Source organism: Enhydra lutris, unplaced genomic scaffold (genome assembly GCF_002288905.1).
Source record: "Enhydra lutris kenyoni isolate GAN:26980312 unplaced genomic scaffold, ASM228890v2 scaffoldscaffold21, whole genome shotgun sequence".
In the NCBI taxonomy this organism is placed as follows: domain Eukaryota; kingdom Metazoa; phylum Chordata; class Mammalia; order Carnivora; family Mustelidae; genus Enhydra; species Enhydra lutris.
This window is the reverse complement of record NW_019154105.1, coordinates 26,505,088-26,519,815: the sequence shown is the minus strand read 5'-3', so window position 1 is coordinate 26,519,815 and position 14,728 is coordinate 26,505,088. Positions and strand designations below refer to the sequence as shown.

Below are 14,728 nucleotides of genomic sequence, written 5' to 3'. Positions count from 1 at the left end.
ATTTCCAGACCAACGTTTTTGAATGCATAAACTAAAATACATAAGATTGCTAAGAAAACTAATTACATTGAAATAAAATTCCCCAAATGGACAAAACTGTGATAGATGTGGTGTTTTTTTTTTTTTTTTTTTTTTTTTTATTATTACCATATGAAATAGTAAGATCTAGTGTTAGGTCCCAAACTGCTGTATTTCAAGTGAGTGGTGAGTATAAGAAATCCCTCGACACCTGTGACAGTAATAACATGATTAAAGATACCTTAATTGCTATTGGAAAAAAATATATATATAAATATAAAAAGACATAAGAGGCCTTGGGCTGGCAGAGTCCTCTCTGGAGAAATGGACCAACCCGAGAGAAAAGGCCCCCAGATACTGCTACTTAGCTACGGGGGCCCCACCCACACACGGATCCATTCAGTGCCTCACTCTTAAAGCTGACTAAGGTCACCAGACCCTTAAGACAAGCCTCCAACATAAAGACAGAGATCAAAAAACAGAATCAAGAAATTCAGAGGATATACAAATGATGCAGGGGATGACCAAAATGACAAGGAATATCTTTAGAGAGAAGAGAACTGAATCAACATAATAAGAACAGGATGCCTTATTAAAACATTCAGAGAGTGAGAAAGAGCTCTCGTGAGATCAAAATGATTAACAGAAAGAATTTGAAAAACCAAAAGAAGGGTTGAAAGATAAAGCAGAAGTCATCTTACACCTAGAAAAAAAGGGAAAGGGAAATGAAGTGGAAATAGCAAAGAAAAACATCCTTTGAGACTCATTCTGGGTTCAATATGTGAACAATAAGAGGCCCCCCCCAAAAAATCAAAGTATTTCCAAGTATCAAGGAAATAATATAAGAAGGTTTCCTAGAACAAAGGACACGTTTCCAGATTGCTACCACAGAAACACAGTTTATTGGATGAAAACAGAATTCCCTAAGCAAACCTGAGAAAGATTTTGTTCAATCCATTGCATTAGTGTGTCTTCTTTTGTTGACTTGTTTTAACATTTCCAGAGTAGAGTGAAAGGATATAGCGCTTTGGCAAAACGTCTAGAGTCCCAATGTCTCTAGATGTCATTTGCCTACCATTGAATAAATCATTCACATGGTAACAACTGCAAAATATTTGCCATTATAACAAATTTCTAGGTTATCTTCTTGAGCATTCACTTGGAGACAGATAGAGCAAAGCGGAGATGTGAGGTACCTCTGGAGGTGAGGGGGAGGTGTGTGCGGGGACGTGGCGGGGGAGTAGTGTCTGGTAGAGAGCAGCACACGGGAAGGCAGGCAGTTGGGGCAGGGCACACACAGGAAATTCAAATGTTCCTTTCACTCAAGGAAGCCAAACTCAATCCACGACCGGCCTCAACTCCCTTTGGGGTAATGCCGCTGAGCAGTAATAGATACTTGGAGGAGGCTGTCAGCTTTGAGAGTCCACTAGCCCACCCTGCAGCTGACATTACAGCTTCACCTTCTCTCCGTCCATGTCTGGGATCTCATCTACCCCCAGTCTGGGATTTGTCTGCCCAAACACACATGCACAAACTGGTGAGTAAGATGTCTTTTGTATGGTACACAATAGTACAACAGATGTTTCTTATTTACTTGTGTAAATAAGAATAATAATAATATATAATTATTATATATTATATGTCAGAAATTTTATATGTTATATAATTTTAATTATATAATAGATATATTATAAACAAATATATATATTTTATATAGAAATAAATATATATAAAAATAAAATAGAAAATCCATTACACAATTTATACTATATGATAATAAATTATATATTATTATTATCAATTGAATTCTTACTATATGCTAGGCCTTGTGCTGGTTAAATGCTCCCACATGGGGCACCTGGGTGGCTCAGTGCATTAAGCCTCTGCCTTCGGCTCAGGTCATGATCTCAGGGTCCTGGGATCGAGCCCCGCATGGGGCTTTCTGCTCAGCAGGGAGCCTGCTTCCCCCTCTTTCTCTGCCTACTTGTGATTTCTCTGTCAAATAAATAAGTAAATTCTTAAAAAAAAAAAAAAAAATCCTCCCACAGCTGTGAAAAGGAGGTGTCATTAGCTCCATTCTACAGATGAAGAAACCCAGTAAAGAACAGAGCCACCATCTGGAACGACCATGGGCCTAGCACCACAGTATCTTGTCTCGTCCAATCTTATTGGCAAGCACCTGAAGTAGGTATTTTAGGGATGAGGAAACGGAGTGTCAGAGACGGGAACTCTCAGAGGCCCTGCGAGTACTGAGTGGCAGAGTGGGAGTCTACGTGGGTCCTGCTTATGTGTGACTTCAGGGCCTGCCTGATCACTTACTAACTTATAAACCAAGCAGAGCCCCATTTAGTCACCTCCAGTTTGCAAATGCCTTTTGGCAAAATCTCCTTTTCTTTCTCCTGACAGGCTGGGAAGGGGTAATCTGCAAGCCCCTTCCTCCACATAGCTGAGTTTCAAAAGCTAATTCAGTGTAATATAACTCAATTCAAGACTCCTTGACATGGCAGAAGGCTAAGTGTGAGCACTTCAGAATTTGCAAGGTTACTTGCAATTTCACAAGCTGAAATTGTATGCAGTAAGAAATCCCTGCGTCTATAGTAACGAGACACAGAAAGCAAGCTCTTTCCTCCATTTTAATGGTAATCTTTCACTTTAAGTGAGAAAAAGGGATCACTCCAAAGGGATTCTTGGGTTCATTTAGTCCAATTTTCTCATTTGTTTACAAATGGGGACACTGAGGTGCAGAAAAATAATTATTTCAAATAAGTTCCCAGGGCGCCTGGGTGACTCAGTCAGTTAAGCGTCTTCAGCTCAGGTCATGAACTCAGGGTCTTGGGATCAAGCCCCATTGGGCTCCCTGCTCAGTGGAGAGTCTGCTTCTCCCTCTCTGACTGCCCCTCCTATTCTATTTCTCTCTCACTCTCAAATAAATAAGATCTTTTTAAAAAAATGAGCCCCCAGGGCGCCTGGGTGGCTCAGTGGGTTAAGCCTCTGCCTTCAGCTCAGGTCATGATCTCAGGGTCCTGGGATCGAGTCCCACATCAGGCTCTCTGCTCTCTGCTCAGCGGAGAGCCTGCTTCCTCCTCTATCTCTCTCTCTGCCTGCCTCTCTGCCTACTTGTGATCTCTCTCTGTGAAATAAATAAATAAAATCTAGAAAAAAAAAATGAGCCCCCAATAGTTTCTCATAATATTTAGACCAAGACAATATACCCTGCTCAGTGAATTAATGAAGACCAAATTTTTTTAATTAATTTAATTTTTTAAGTTAAAAAAATGTATAGTTAGGGTAGAGTATAAGGAAATAGAAGACCAGATAATTTCACTTCCTCTGCGAAAAAATTACTGTGCACTATATCATCCAAAGCTGTCACAGGGCTACTCAGATGGCCATTTGGTACAGCCTCTGACCTATGAAGGGCTTCAGAATGTGGATATCTGGCACGATACATTATTTGTCTTTTCCATTTTCATTGTCTTAATGAGTACACACTGGTTACCTGACATGGTAATGCAACAGACTGAACACAAAAGGAGATAGGAGAATCCACTTGCCCTTTATGGAACAAGACATCAAAAGAAATTTGCAAAAATTTAAAATAATGCCACTTATTTTATATGAATATATATACACATATATATTTTAACTATTTGTTATTGAAAATACAGTTAGTTTTTGTAAAGATACATGCTAACAGGTAATGGGTTTATTATTGTCCAGTTTAATTTTAATAGATAAAACTTACAGAAATGAAGCTCTTCAGGGTTTCTGAATTATTTTTAAGAATGTAAAGAGGTCCCAAAAGACCATAAAGTTCAAGAATCGCTGTCTTATTAGGTCATAAAACCTACCATGAACCATGAATTCAGAACTTATCCTGTAATTACTTTGTGAGTACCAAAAATACACTGCATTATATTTTTGGTTAAAAGCATTAACCAAATGCTTCTTCATAGATTATAATAGAAATATCAATATTTAAAACATGCCATAGTTTTTATAGGCCTTTTCTGACACTCCTCTATTTTAAATGTGCTAAAACCTTATAAAATGTTTGGCCTTTCTCGAATTCTGAACATCGCCACCAGTGAGGAAAACACTGATGAATATCGCCACCAGTGAGGAAAACACAAAAGTGAGCTCCTACACTTTGGTACTGCCAATACTCATGGCTATGCCAATAATCATGGCTAATATTTTTTGAGCTCTCTCTGCCAGACCCATTTCTAAGTGTTTTCTGCTTGTTCTCTGAGCAAGTCCTCATGACGATATGCAGAATGACTCGTCCAAGGTCGGGCTTCAGTACGTGGGAGAGCTGGGATTTGGATCTGGGTCGTCTGTTTGCAGAGCCCTTGCTCTAAACCACTAGGACATAACAGTCCGCTCCTGTCTGAGGAATCCTCCACTTCGCAGACTAGAAAGCATTTTAAGCACAAATGAGGTAATGGGAAATACACACCAGCAAGGCTTTTAAGAGGGTGATGGGATGTGGATGAGAGGCCGTGGTTCTGCCTTCTGTTGCCTTCATGTTGTGGGCTCCTTTAGGGCAGACTTCTGCTCAGTGCAGTTGTGTTATTTATTCATTTGGAAAATAACCCCTATGTGTGAAGTGCTTCAGGACTGGGAGATCAGATGGCAATTTTTAAGGACTTCTTCCCTGGGGAGGTGTGTCACACAACATTCTCATAAAGGCAATATGGCCCCCTATTTCCATTATGCAAATCTGATTGTTTTACTCAGCCCTTCCTCAGCACTCGGAAAGGAAATGTGATACGAGTAGACAAGGATACGAGAGAAACGATCAGTCACTTTTGCCAAACCCACACGGGGACAGACGGGTGACAGAGCCAGCTGCCTGATGTTATTATATCCAGATGTGGTATAAGCCTTTAGTCCAGGGAGGTATGCTATTTAGGAGACTTAAAAATATATATTATTATTGTAATGATAAGATATGACATACGACATAATAATGACAGTAGTAGTAGTAGTAGTAGTAGTAGTAATTTTCTCTCATGGAAGAATTATCTTGGTGTCCATCAGCCCACTTAGTTCTATTGTACACTGTAGCTGATTTGGAAATTTTCCTCTGCATTTCTGCTCAAACTCAAATCCTAGTTATCAGAGAGAACCAAACAAAGAATGGTAGGTACTTTTTGCATATTATAACATGCATATCTAGTAGCAAAAATATTATTTCTAGTCAGTTGGGGAACTGAGGAGTGAGAAGAATGGTATTCTCATTGATACCCAAAGTCAAGAGCTCTTCCTATTTGTTTTTTTTAAGATTTTATTTATTTATTTGAGAGACAGCATGAGCGGGGAAAGGGGAGACAGAGAGGGAGAAGCACACTCCCCTCTGAGCAGGGAGTCCTATATGGGGCTCCACCCCAGGACCTGAGATCATGACCTGAGCCGAAAGTAGACGCTTGACCTACAGAGCCACTCTGGTATCCCCTTACCTATATTTTAAAAAGTTCAAATTTTTCAGCTTTTCTCCTGCCATTATATAAATGTAATAACAGGATAAAATAATGGTTCAACTGTGACACAGTGAAAGAAAGTTTTTGCTTCAAGTGAGAGGCGATGTGATATCACATGTGTGATTTGACACAAGGGAACTTGGGTTCTGAGCTCACTCCAGGAACTTAGCCGCTGGAGGAACAAGACTGCTCATCATTACGTGGAACACACATAGCATAACAGATGTGTGGTGATATGAAAACACGACTACAAATGTGAAATGAGCTTGGCCTCCCAAAAAGAACTATTCATCTGGTTATACTCTTAGTTCTTTTCACATTAAGATGATAAAATGGAAGCTTTGCTTATGAAAATATATGTTCGTACTTAAAAGACTAAGACAAAATCCTGCATCTACTAATAGGCACTTAACACATGCTTCATAATAAGACAATAAGAATTAGAAATTTCACCTTCTAGACAACTGGAAATAGTATTTGGAATGTTTTTGTTAGACTTTATTATTTATAAATACTGATTTTATGACTTTCAAAGTATAAGATTGCACTATCTTTACCTTAGAAGCCCTAATTTAATAAAAACCCAGAGTAATTATCCTTTTTTTTTTTAAAGATTTTATTTATTTACTTGATGGAGAGACAGCGAAATAGGGAACTCAAGCAGGGGGAGTGGGAGAGGGAGAAGCAGGCTTCCCACTGAGCAGTGAGCCTGATGCGGGACTCGATCCCAGGACCTTTGGATCATGACCTGAGTCAAAGGCAGACGCTTAATGACTGAGCTGCCCAGATGCCCCAGAGCAATTAATCTGTATGCAACTTATCCCCCAGTTAACAATTCTTCAGATCTAGTAAGAGAGGCACGGTTCCTTAAAGAAAAGATACTGTATAATACATTTAAAATAATTCCCATTTTATGAAGAGATAGAAAGAAAACAAAGGAGAGGGATCTGATGTCATGTTCATAAATCCATTTAATGATCCTTATCCTTGAACAGATTAAAAAAAAAAGTAAAATTCTGAGAGGTGAAATTATTTGCCCGAAATCTCAGGCCTGATAAACAGGAAAGTTAAGATTCAAATCCAAATCTGTCTGATTCTAGGACATTACTGCTTATCTCTCAAGGGAAAGACCACTACATAACTTAAATAAGATTCACTGTTAATTGATGAAGGTGCTCAGAATTTATTCAAGGTCTTTTCTTCCCAAATGACTTCCTTAATCACTAAAATTAGATTTACTTGATTAAATTAACCTCTGTGACCACCCCCAGATGAATAGAATTCGTTCCTGGACAAGGGTGCCTGTGGCAAATTCTCTGCTTATCAAAATTTTATTCTAGCTAAGCTCAAGGCATCAGCCGTCTATCTTGAATCTTCTACCATTTGTGGCTAATTTTGAGGCAAATTGCAATCACATACTCCCTCTTCCCTCCTTCCTAAAAAAGTTTGTTCTTTTATATAAAGTATCAGTGTTATCTCTAGTTTACCTCCTTTCGGCAATACCTCCCACATCCTTTTTTGATCAGACACTTGAATGCAATGGGAAAGCTGTTATTAAAGAAACTTCTAACAATATCCTGGTAATACCAATGAACTTTCAGAAATTATAAATGGAATTACATGGAGGACATTGGGAGAAGGAGAGGAGAAGTGAGTTGGGGGAAATCGGAGGGGGAAATGAAGCATAAGAGACTGTGGACTCTGAGAAACAAACTGAGGGTTTTGGAGGGGAGGGAGTTGGAGGATGGGTGAGCCTGGGGGTGGGTATTAAGGACGGCACGTATTGAATGGTGCACTGGGTGTGGTGCATAAACAATGAATCTTGGAACACTGAAATAATAATAATAATACTATTGCTAAGTTAAAAAAAAGAAATTATAAATGGAGGGAGGGATTTATTACTTGGGCAGATGTCTTAAAAACATCATAGAGTCCATTTATGCCTCATCTTCAAAACTACAAGCAACATTATTTACTTCCTATACCAATCTCGGGAAACTCTGAGGACAATTCAGGAGAAAGTCCTGGATCATTGAAATCTTTGAAAGCAGACATGACACAGTGGGGGTGTAATTGTTGGTGGTGACTCTGTTACTGAATAAGGTCACTTTCAGAAGATACATTAATGCAATGAAGTGTGACATTATTTATGTGGAAAAAGAAACGACCACAGAGTTAAAATATGCCTCTATGAGTTTTGAATTCTAGCTCTACTGTTTACTGTTTATGAGACCTTGGACAAGTTTCTTGTTACTTGAGCTTCAATTTCCTCATCTGAAAAGTAGGCACAAAAAAGGAACTGATTTCATACGTTCAACTAGATAATCATGTAAAGTGGTTAACTTAGTGCCTGGCACATAGAAAGTGCTCAATAAATTATGAATTATAATTTAGAATATTATTAATGTATTCGCGGACATCATCTATAATTTTCCATTAGGATGAGTGTCTCTAGAAACTTACTTATGTAAGCATATTTCTCTTTTAGAAAATAGCCAATTAGTTTTCCCAATAGTTACGGAAGGCAAAAAAAGGCAGGGGGGAAGAGCAAAAGGAAAAATATAAAGGGAAAGAAAAGAACTCTAGTCATGGCAGTGGCAAGAAACTCCCAGCAGCAGTTCATCTCAGTAAAATAATTATTACAACAAAGACAGGGCCACCTTGGTGGCTCAGTCAGGTAAGTGTTTGCCTTTGGCTCAGGTCATGATTCCAGGGTCCTGGGATCGAGTCCCAACATCAGGCTCCCCAGGGAGCCTGCTTCCCCTTTCCCTCTGCCCTGCACTCGTGCACACTTTCTCTCTCTCTGTCTCTCTCAAATAAATAAAATCCTTAAAACAAACAAAAACAAGTAACAGCCATGTAACCGGTGGTGGTCATAGGCTGCTTATACCAGTTAGCACGACAAGGGGAGTTAGAGAGGAGAAGGGAGTTGAGGGAAATTGGAAGGGGAGGTGAACCATGAGAGACTATGGACTCTGAAAAACAATCTGAGGGTTTTGAAGGGGCTGGGGGTGGGAGGTTGGGGGAACCAGGTGGTGGGTATTAGAGAGGGCACAGATTGCATGGAGCACTGGGTGTGGCACAAAAACAATGAATACTGTTATGCTGAAAATAAATTAAAAAAATTTTTAAAAAATTCAATATGGCTCCAGTGATCTGGGAATATTTATACCATATATAAATTAATTCAAGGATATAGATCAGGGAAGTAACTTGGGGAAAAGGATAACAGAGACAAAGTTGGGTCTAAATAAAAAAGGGAAGTCTGGAAAAGAGATGAGTACTCCTACTGTAAGAACACTTACAGTACAAATAATAAGTCAGATGTCATAAGTGGAGAAAGCATGGAAAATCTTTGCAATCCTGCTGAGAAACTGTCCTAGCAAACCATCAATAATATTCTGGGTCATCTAAGAGAGTTCATTATCTTTCTTCAGCTATACTTAGTCATATTTAAAGACATTAACTGTTATTCTGCATTTATATTAATAATATCATACTTCAAATTATGTCAAACTATCTTTTAGGCCAACATTATTCAAAACTGTTCCCATTCTGTTCCAAATTTTCTCTTAAAATTTATAATAATTTTCTCTCTCTCCATTTGGTTTCTGTTACTATATCTTATCAAGACAGAGTTGGGTGTCTTTCTAACTCAAAATATTAAATACACATAATGCTTCTTGTTGCCATTCCAACTACCATACTGTATGTTTTATCATTTTTCAAAAGTTTTAACACAGGCACAGTACCATCCTATGCACTGGAAAAATGAGTAAGGTTACTGACTGAAGGTTTAAAGAAAGAAAATGACCAACCAAGCCCTTGGACAAGAACACCATATGTTTTTCATCCATTTTCTTGCTACTGTATTCATTGAACAGCTCTTAGAAGAATAAAACCTTAAGGAACATGAACTTGTGGCAAGACCAGACAGAATATTCTGGAACTGTGCTTTGAAGTAAAATCATTCCTTTAACATCAGGAGATTTAATACCACCATTTCACCATGAAAGTAATCACAGATGAATGTTCTGACCAGGACTAATTGTCTTTGAAGTTCTCTAAACTTGAGCATTGAAAACAGTGCTTGACAAAACTCTTTACCTTATCAAAAAATTACAAAGAAAACAACTTGCAGGCAAAGCTCAATCTAACTTCACTTAGACCTAAAATTAAAGCTGCGACGTTCAGAAAAATTAAAAAGTGTATGAGACCCATGTTATTAAGACAGCCTAAATTGGAGAGCCTGACCTTCTTTTGCTTATTTTATGGTTATCAAGGTGATGAAATAACTGGTGGATGACAGCGGCCATTTAGCAATCAGACTCCGAACAATCAGTACGTGTGCGCTTTCCTTGTGACTGTTTGATGATATGTGTTCAAATTCTGTACCAGAAAGTGCAGCTGTAAAAACAAATTTTATAGCTGAAGCATAACGCCAAAGATGACTATCACAGGTTTAGAAGAACATTCACTTGCACCTGAATGAGTCCCTTGGGGGTGTTCAGGAGTCAGAACATTAAAAATCGAAGGCTTTTCTCAGGGCTCTAGTAGTCCCCTACTACAGGACAGTGTTAGGTAGAGCTTTAGCACATGCTGTTCGTTCTGAACCCTTCCACTCTCCTTGCCTTGCGCTCACTCAACTCATCCTTCAGATTTCAGCTGAAGTGTTCCTTCCTTGTGGCTGTCTCGCCTGACTTCCTAGATACACCCCCTCCGCCCCCTCCCCCAATAAACGCACCTCTCTTCCATATCGCTTGTCACAGTTGCTGCTTTGAATTTTTATGTGTGGTTATTTGGCCAGTTCTCCTCCTTTAGACTATAAGCCTATTAAGGGAAAGGGGTCATAAATGTTTGTTCTCACCATGTTAGCCCCAGAACCCAGCACAGAGCTGGGTGCGAAGTAGATGTCTAATTTGTGCTTATGAAATGGTGAAAGTGAAAGGGATGAAGAAATTACCATTAGTTGGTAAGGTCATTACTATAGGCTGCTCAGGTAAAAATCATGACCAGCATTCCACTCCAAGCCAAGTGCAGGATAATGGTATCCCCCCACATCAGTGTTACTCAGTTTCCTTCTTGCTTTTCTCCATAGCATGAGGATACAGGGAACATGGAGCAAGATATACAGGACTGGGATGGAGTCCTCAGTTCTATGTATCTTGGCTTGCTTGCTCCAATACTCATCTCAAATATGCTCTACTCATCCTGGACCTCACGCCTTGCTTTTGGTCAAATACAGTCAGTATTCATACTTTCATTTCAGTAGAGGTTTTCTGGAGGATCATAACCAAAAAAGGAGCTGTAATGGCGCTGTGGCAACCTTTTGGAACCCCTGTGTGCACTGAACTGATTTCTCAGTAAAGCCAACAGTGATGGGGCCAAGGACAGGAGTCATCACTACCTCATACACTGATCCAGGGGAGAAAGAGTCTGCTTTGATCTTTGATGAGAATGGGGAGGAGGCTTATAGAGTTTGAGGTTTAACAGGCCGGGAGGAGTCAGTTAGAAGGAGAAAGCCACAGTATCAGGGCCTACCAGTCTTTGAAGGGCTCAGTAAGCCCTCACTGCTTTCCAGACTCCAGCTAGGACCGTCTTGCTCATGAACCTGGCAATGGCTTGTGAAAACTCAAGTACTAACGTGACGTGTGTTAACTGACATAACCTGTGAAGGTGAGAAAATAAAAGATGGCCACGTAGTGCTAGTATAAAGGGGATTTTTTGAATTTTAATGAATACATTTTATTTTCAGAGAAGTTTTAGAGGAAAGCTTTAGAGGAAAATCAAGGACTAAGTATAGAGTTCCTGTATCACCCCTGTCCCCGCTACAGTTTCTAGAGTGTCTTTTTTTAACTATAAAGTTAAATGCCAGGAAAAAAAATGCTCTACAATCTTTCCCCATTGTTTCATGTTAAGTGACAAAGTTTCTATTTTAGATAAGGATCAACACTAATTAACTTACTTTAAACAGCTATTTAGTTTCTTTCAACAGTAGATAATTTAAATACTGATGAAAGACAGAAGGAAGGAAGGAAGGAAGGGGGGGAAGAAAAGAAGAAGAAATGAAAAATTCAAACCTAATCCTTTCACTCAATAGTAATTACAAAAAGTATATTGGTGTATATCTTTCTATACATTTTTCCCATGTACATATTTTTAATTAAAAAAACTGGAATAATATTCTACATATTTTAGTTAAACATATGATTAGTTAAACACATCCATACAATGGAATATCCTGGGCACACGGGCACTTTTATTAAATGTTCTTCAACACTGGGGCACCTGGGTCGCTCAGTCGGTTAAGTGTCTGCCTTTGGCTCAGGTCATGATCTCAGGGTCCTGGGATCAAGCCTCCTGAGCCTCTCTCTGCCCCTCATCCTGCTCATGTTCTCTCTCTTGCGTGTGCTAATAAATAAATAAAATATTTTAAAAAATAAAAAAAAATTCTTCAACATTATTCTTAGTGGTAGCATAATATTCCATTTTATGAATAACCATCATCTATTTTACCAGTGCCTCCTAGTTTTGGACATTCAGTATTTATTTGTGAAATGGCCAGCATCTATTTCCCCAAATTCACTCTCTTATACATCTTTAAAGAATGGCACTCTGTAGGGTGGGAAAACCAATGCAGTGAAACACTAGACAATTTATTTTAATCTTTATACAAGATACTAGTGTTGGCAAGGCAGGAGAGAAGAAAAGCTCTTCCTATGACCCTTGTGGAACTTTGGACGGATGTGCGCGGTTCGAGGCCAGCAAAGTGATAAATAGGTTTTGGCAGCTCATTCTCTCTACCTTGAGTAGTATTACAGTGTGTCATTGGAGTGGATCATTTAGGACAGGAAGCCAAGGACACTGTGTGGTGTTCTCCCAGGGTAAATTCACAGATACCTCATAGAAGGCTTTGGCAAGATTCTCAGTACGCACAGAGAAGCATAGAAACTGGCTTTATTTTTAAGGCTCAGATTCAGCTGAAGGATCCGCTAGGGAATCCAGAGAAGGGAATGCCTGGGCTTGGGCTAAAATAGCTAGCTTATTCTTGCTTTCACAGTGCACAAAAGCTTTACTCATTTGCCCAGCAGTCATCTGCTAATCTCACACCTTGAGATAAGTAATACACACGAATTCTCATTAACATTGAGGCAGCGACTCTGAAGGGAAGGATATTGAGGAGACTGAGTTTCTAATTCACACGGAGAGACTATATTTTCATATCTCATTGCAATTCAGGGCAGCTATCGGCCCACCACAGGCAGTGCAAAGAAGCTTCTTCAATAGAGTAGCAATGTATGAAATGTCCTGGGAAATCTCCCAAATGCTATGTTTCAAAATTGCAGTAGTAAGTCATGGGTATATAATTTTACCTTCTAAGTGACTATTTTACTTTTTGAAGAGAGAGCTCTGTGGTAAACAAACAAACAAACAAACAAACCTAGTTTATTCATTTTATTATAACTAACTTTTCACCAAAATTGGAAAATTTTGCTAAGTTAGTTCCCGCCCCCCCCCAGAAATAAAAATATTGCAAAATGATATTATAAAAGTCCATACAATATGGAAAGGAATACTCTAGAAGCTAAAAATCACCTTTAATCCCATCATCCAAAGACAGATGAGATGGTTGGATAGCTGGGATATACTGTTAGAAGTAGTTTTCTCCCTGATGCTTAAATATTAAAAAAATATATATTAGACATACTTGCTTTGTAAGCTTCCATTCCACTTTAGCAATATAAATGTACATCTTTCTGTGTCAGTCAAGACTGAGGTTTTTATAGCTGTATAATTAACTATTTTTAATCCTTTAAAAAATCCTGACATATTTTTACTTTGACGATTAAGCTCATAAGACTTTTTCTGGTCATGTGTTTAATGTTGACATCTGACTTGTTTCTAAAGAGAGAAACTTCTTAGTAGACATTAATTAAAATAAATAACCCAGCCATTTATAGCTACAAATGACTGCATAAGCAAAGACTACGCACAGTAAAAACAAAAATAAAACTATTAAAATGTCTAAAAACTGTTTATTTTCTTAGAGTTGGTTTTATCAGTTGTTTACTTTTGAAATGAATTAAATCAGAATTTTTGACATTTTATGTGTTGCTCAACATGTGCTACTTAAAATGAGGTAAAAATAAAAAGATTAAATGATTTGTATAAAGCAAAGGCATTAAAAGCAAAAATTCAATTAAGCTAAGAAAGACTTTACTAATTTGAGATCAAATTAATTATGAAAAACAAGTCAAATAATTCTCAAAAAGAATCTTGATTAGTATTCAAAATGATGAAAGAAGAAGAGTATAGATAAATTTTTAAATTGTTTAAAAATCTTTTAAGTAATATAAGCAGAATTTATGAAAAAGAAGTGACTGGCTTATGATATATAAAGTGATTGACTTAAGAGGGCAAATTAAAATAAAAAATCATCATTATGAAATGCTATCTGTGCTGCGTAGGCAACAGCACCAAATCTATGCTTATTGATTGACTATTTCATACTTCCCTGCTCTCAGCACAGATAGAGAAGATGATCTAGACGATCCCCTTATCTAGAAGTTTACCCTTACCCGGAAGTGGCTGATTCTACTCTGCAACAGTGTTTTGTCTCTTTTTTAGTGTTTGTACGTTAACAATAGATCTCTTTGATACTGATGAAAGCTGGAGATTCTCTCCCAGTATAAAGTATATATCCATACTATTGCAGATATACAATAGTCTCTCATCAGTCTCCTTTGTTGCTTATTAATGGAACCCTCAGAATAAAGATGATATATCTTGGTTGTTCTTTTAGCGAGATGTGGTCATGTGACCAAGTTCCCATCAATGAGATACAAGCGTAAGTGTCATGCTCAACTTCAAGGAACAATATTCCTAAATGTAGGGATTGTGACCTTCCTCCACTCCTTCCCCCCTTTCTTTATTGATGGCTTGAATGTTTAACTGTCACATTGGACTATGAGGAGTCGCTTAGTCAAGCAAAAGAGTTAAGAAAAAAGGAGCCTACACCACTAATGATTTGGAACTGCTACACTTATCCAGCATGGCTTATCTCTAGAGTTTTTGTATGTTTGAGAAGGAAAGAAGCTTATATTTTGTTAAGCCACAACTACATGGTGTTCTGTTACTGATATAGGTATAAACACATACAAGATTGCACGTAATTTTGGGATGTGAGAGTTCCATGGATCCCAAATTAAGAATGTATATATAAATCT

General features: G+C 38.2%; 1 protein-coding gene across 1 annotated transcript in view; it reads right to left on the bottom strand.

Annotated features, from left to right (window-relative positions):
* LOC111149135 (sec1 family domain containing 2) overlaps positions 1-14,728 on the bottom strand; it is a 416,004-nt gene that overhangs the window by 161,788 nt on the left and 239,488 nt on the right. The window lies entirely within an intron of this gene.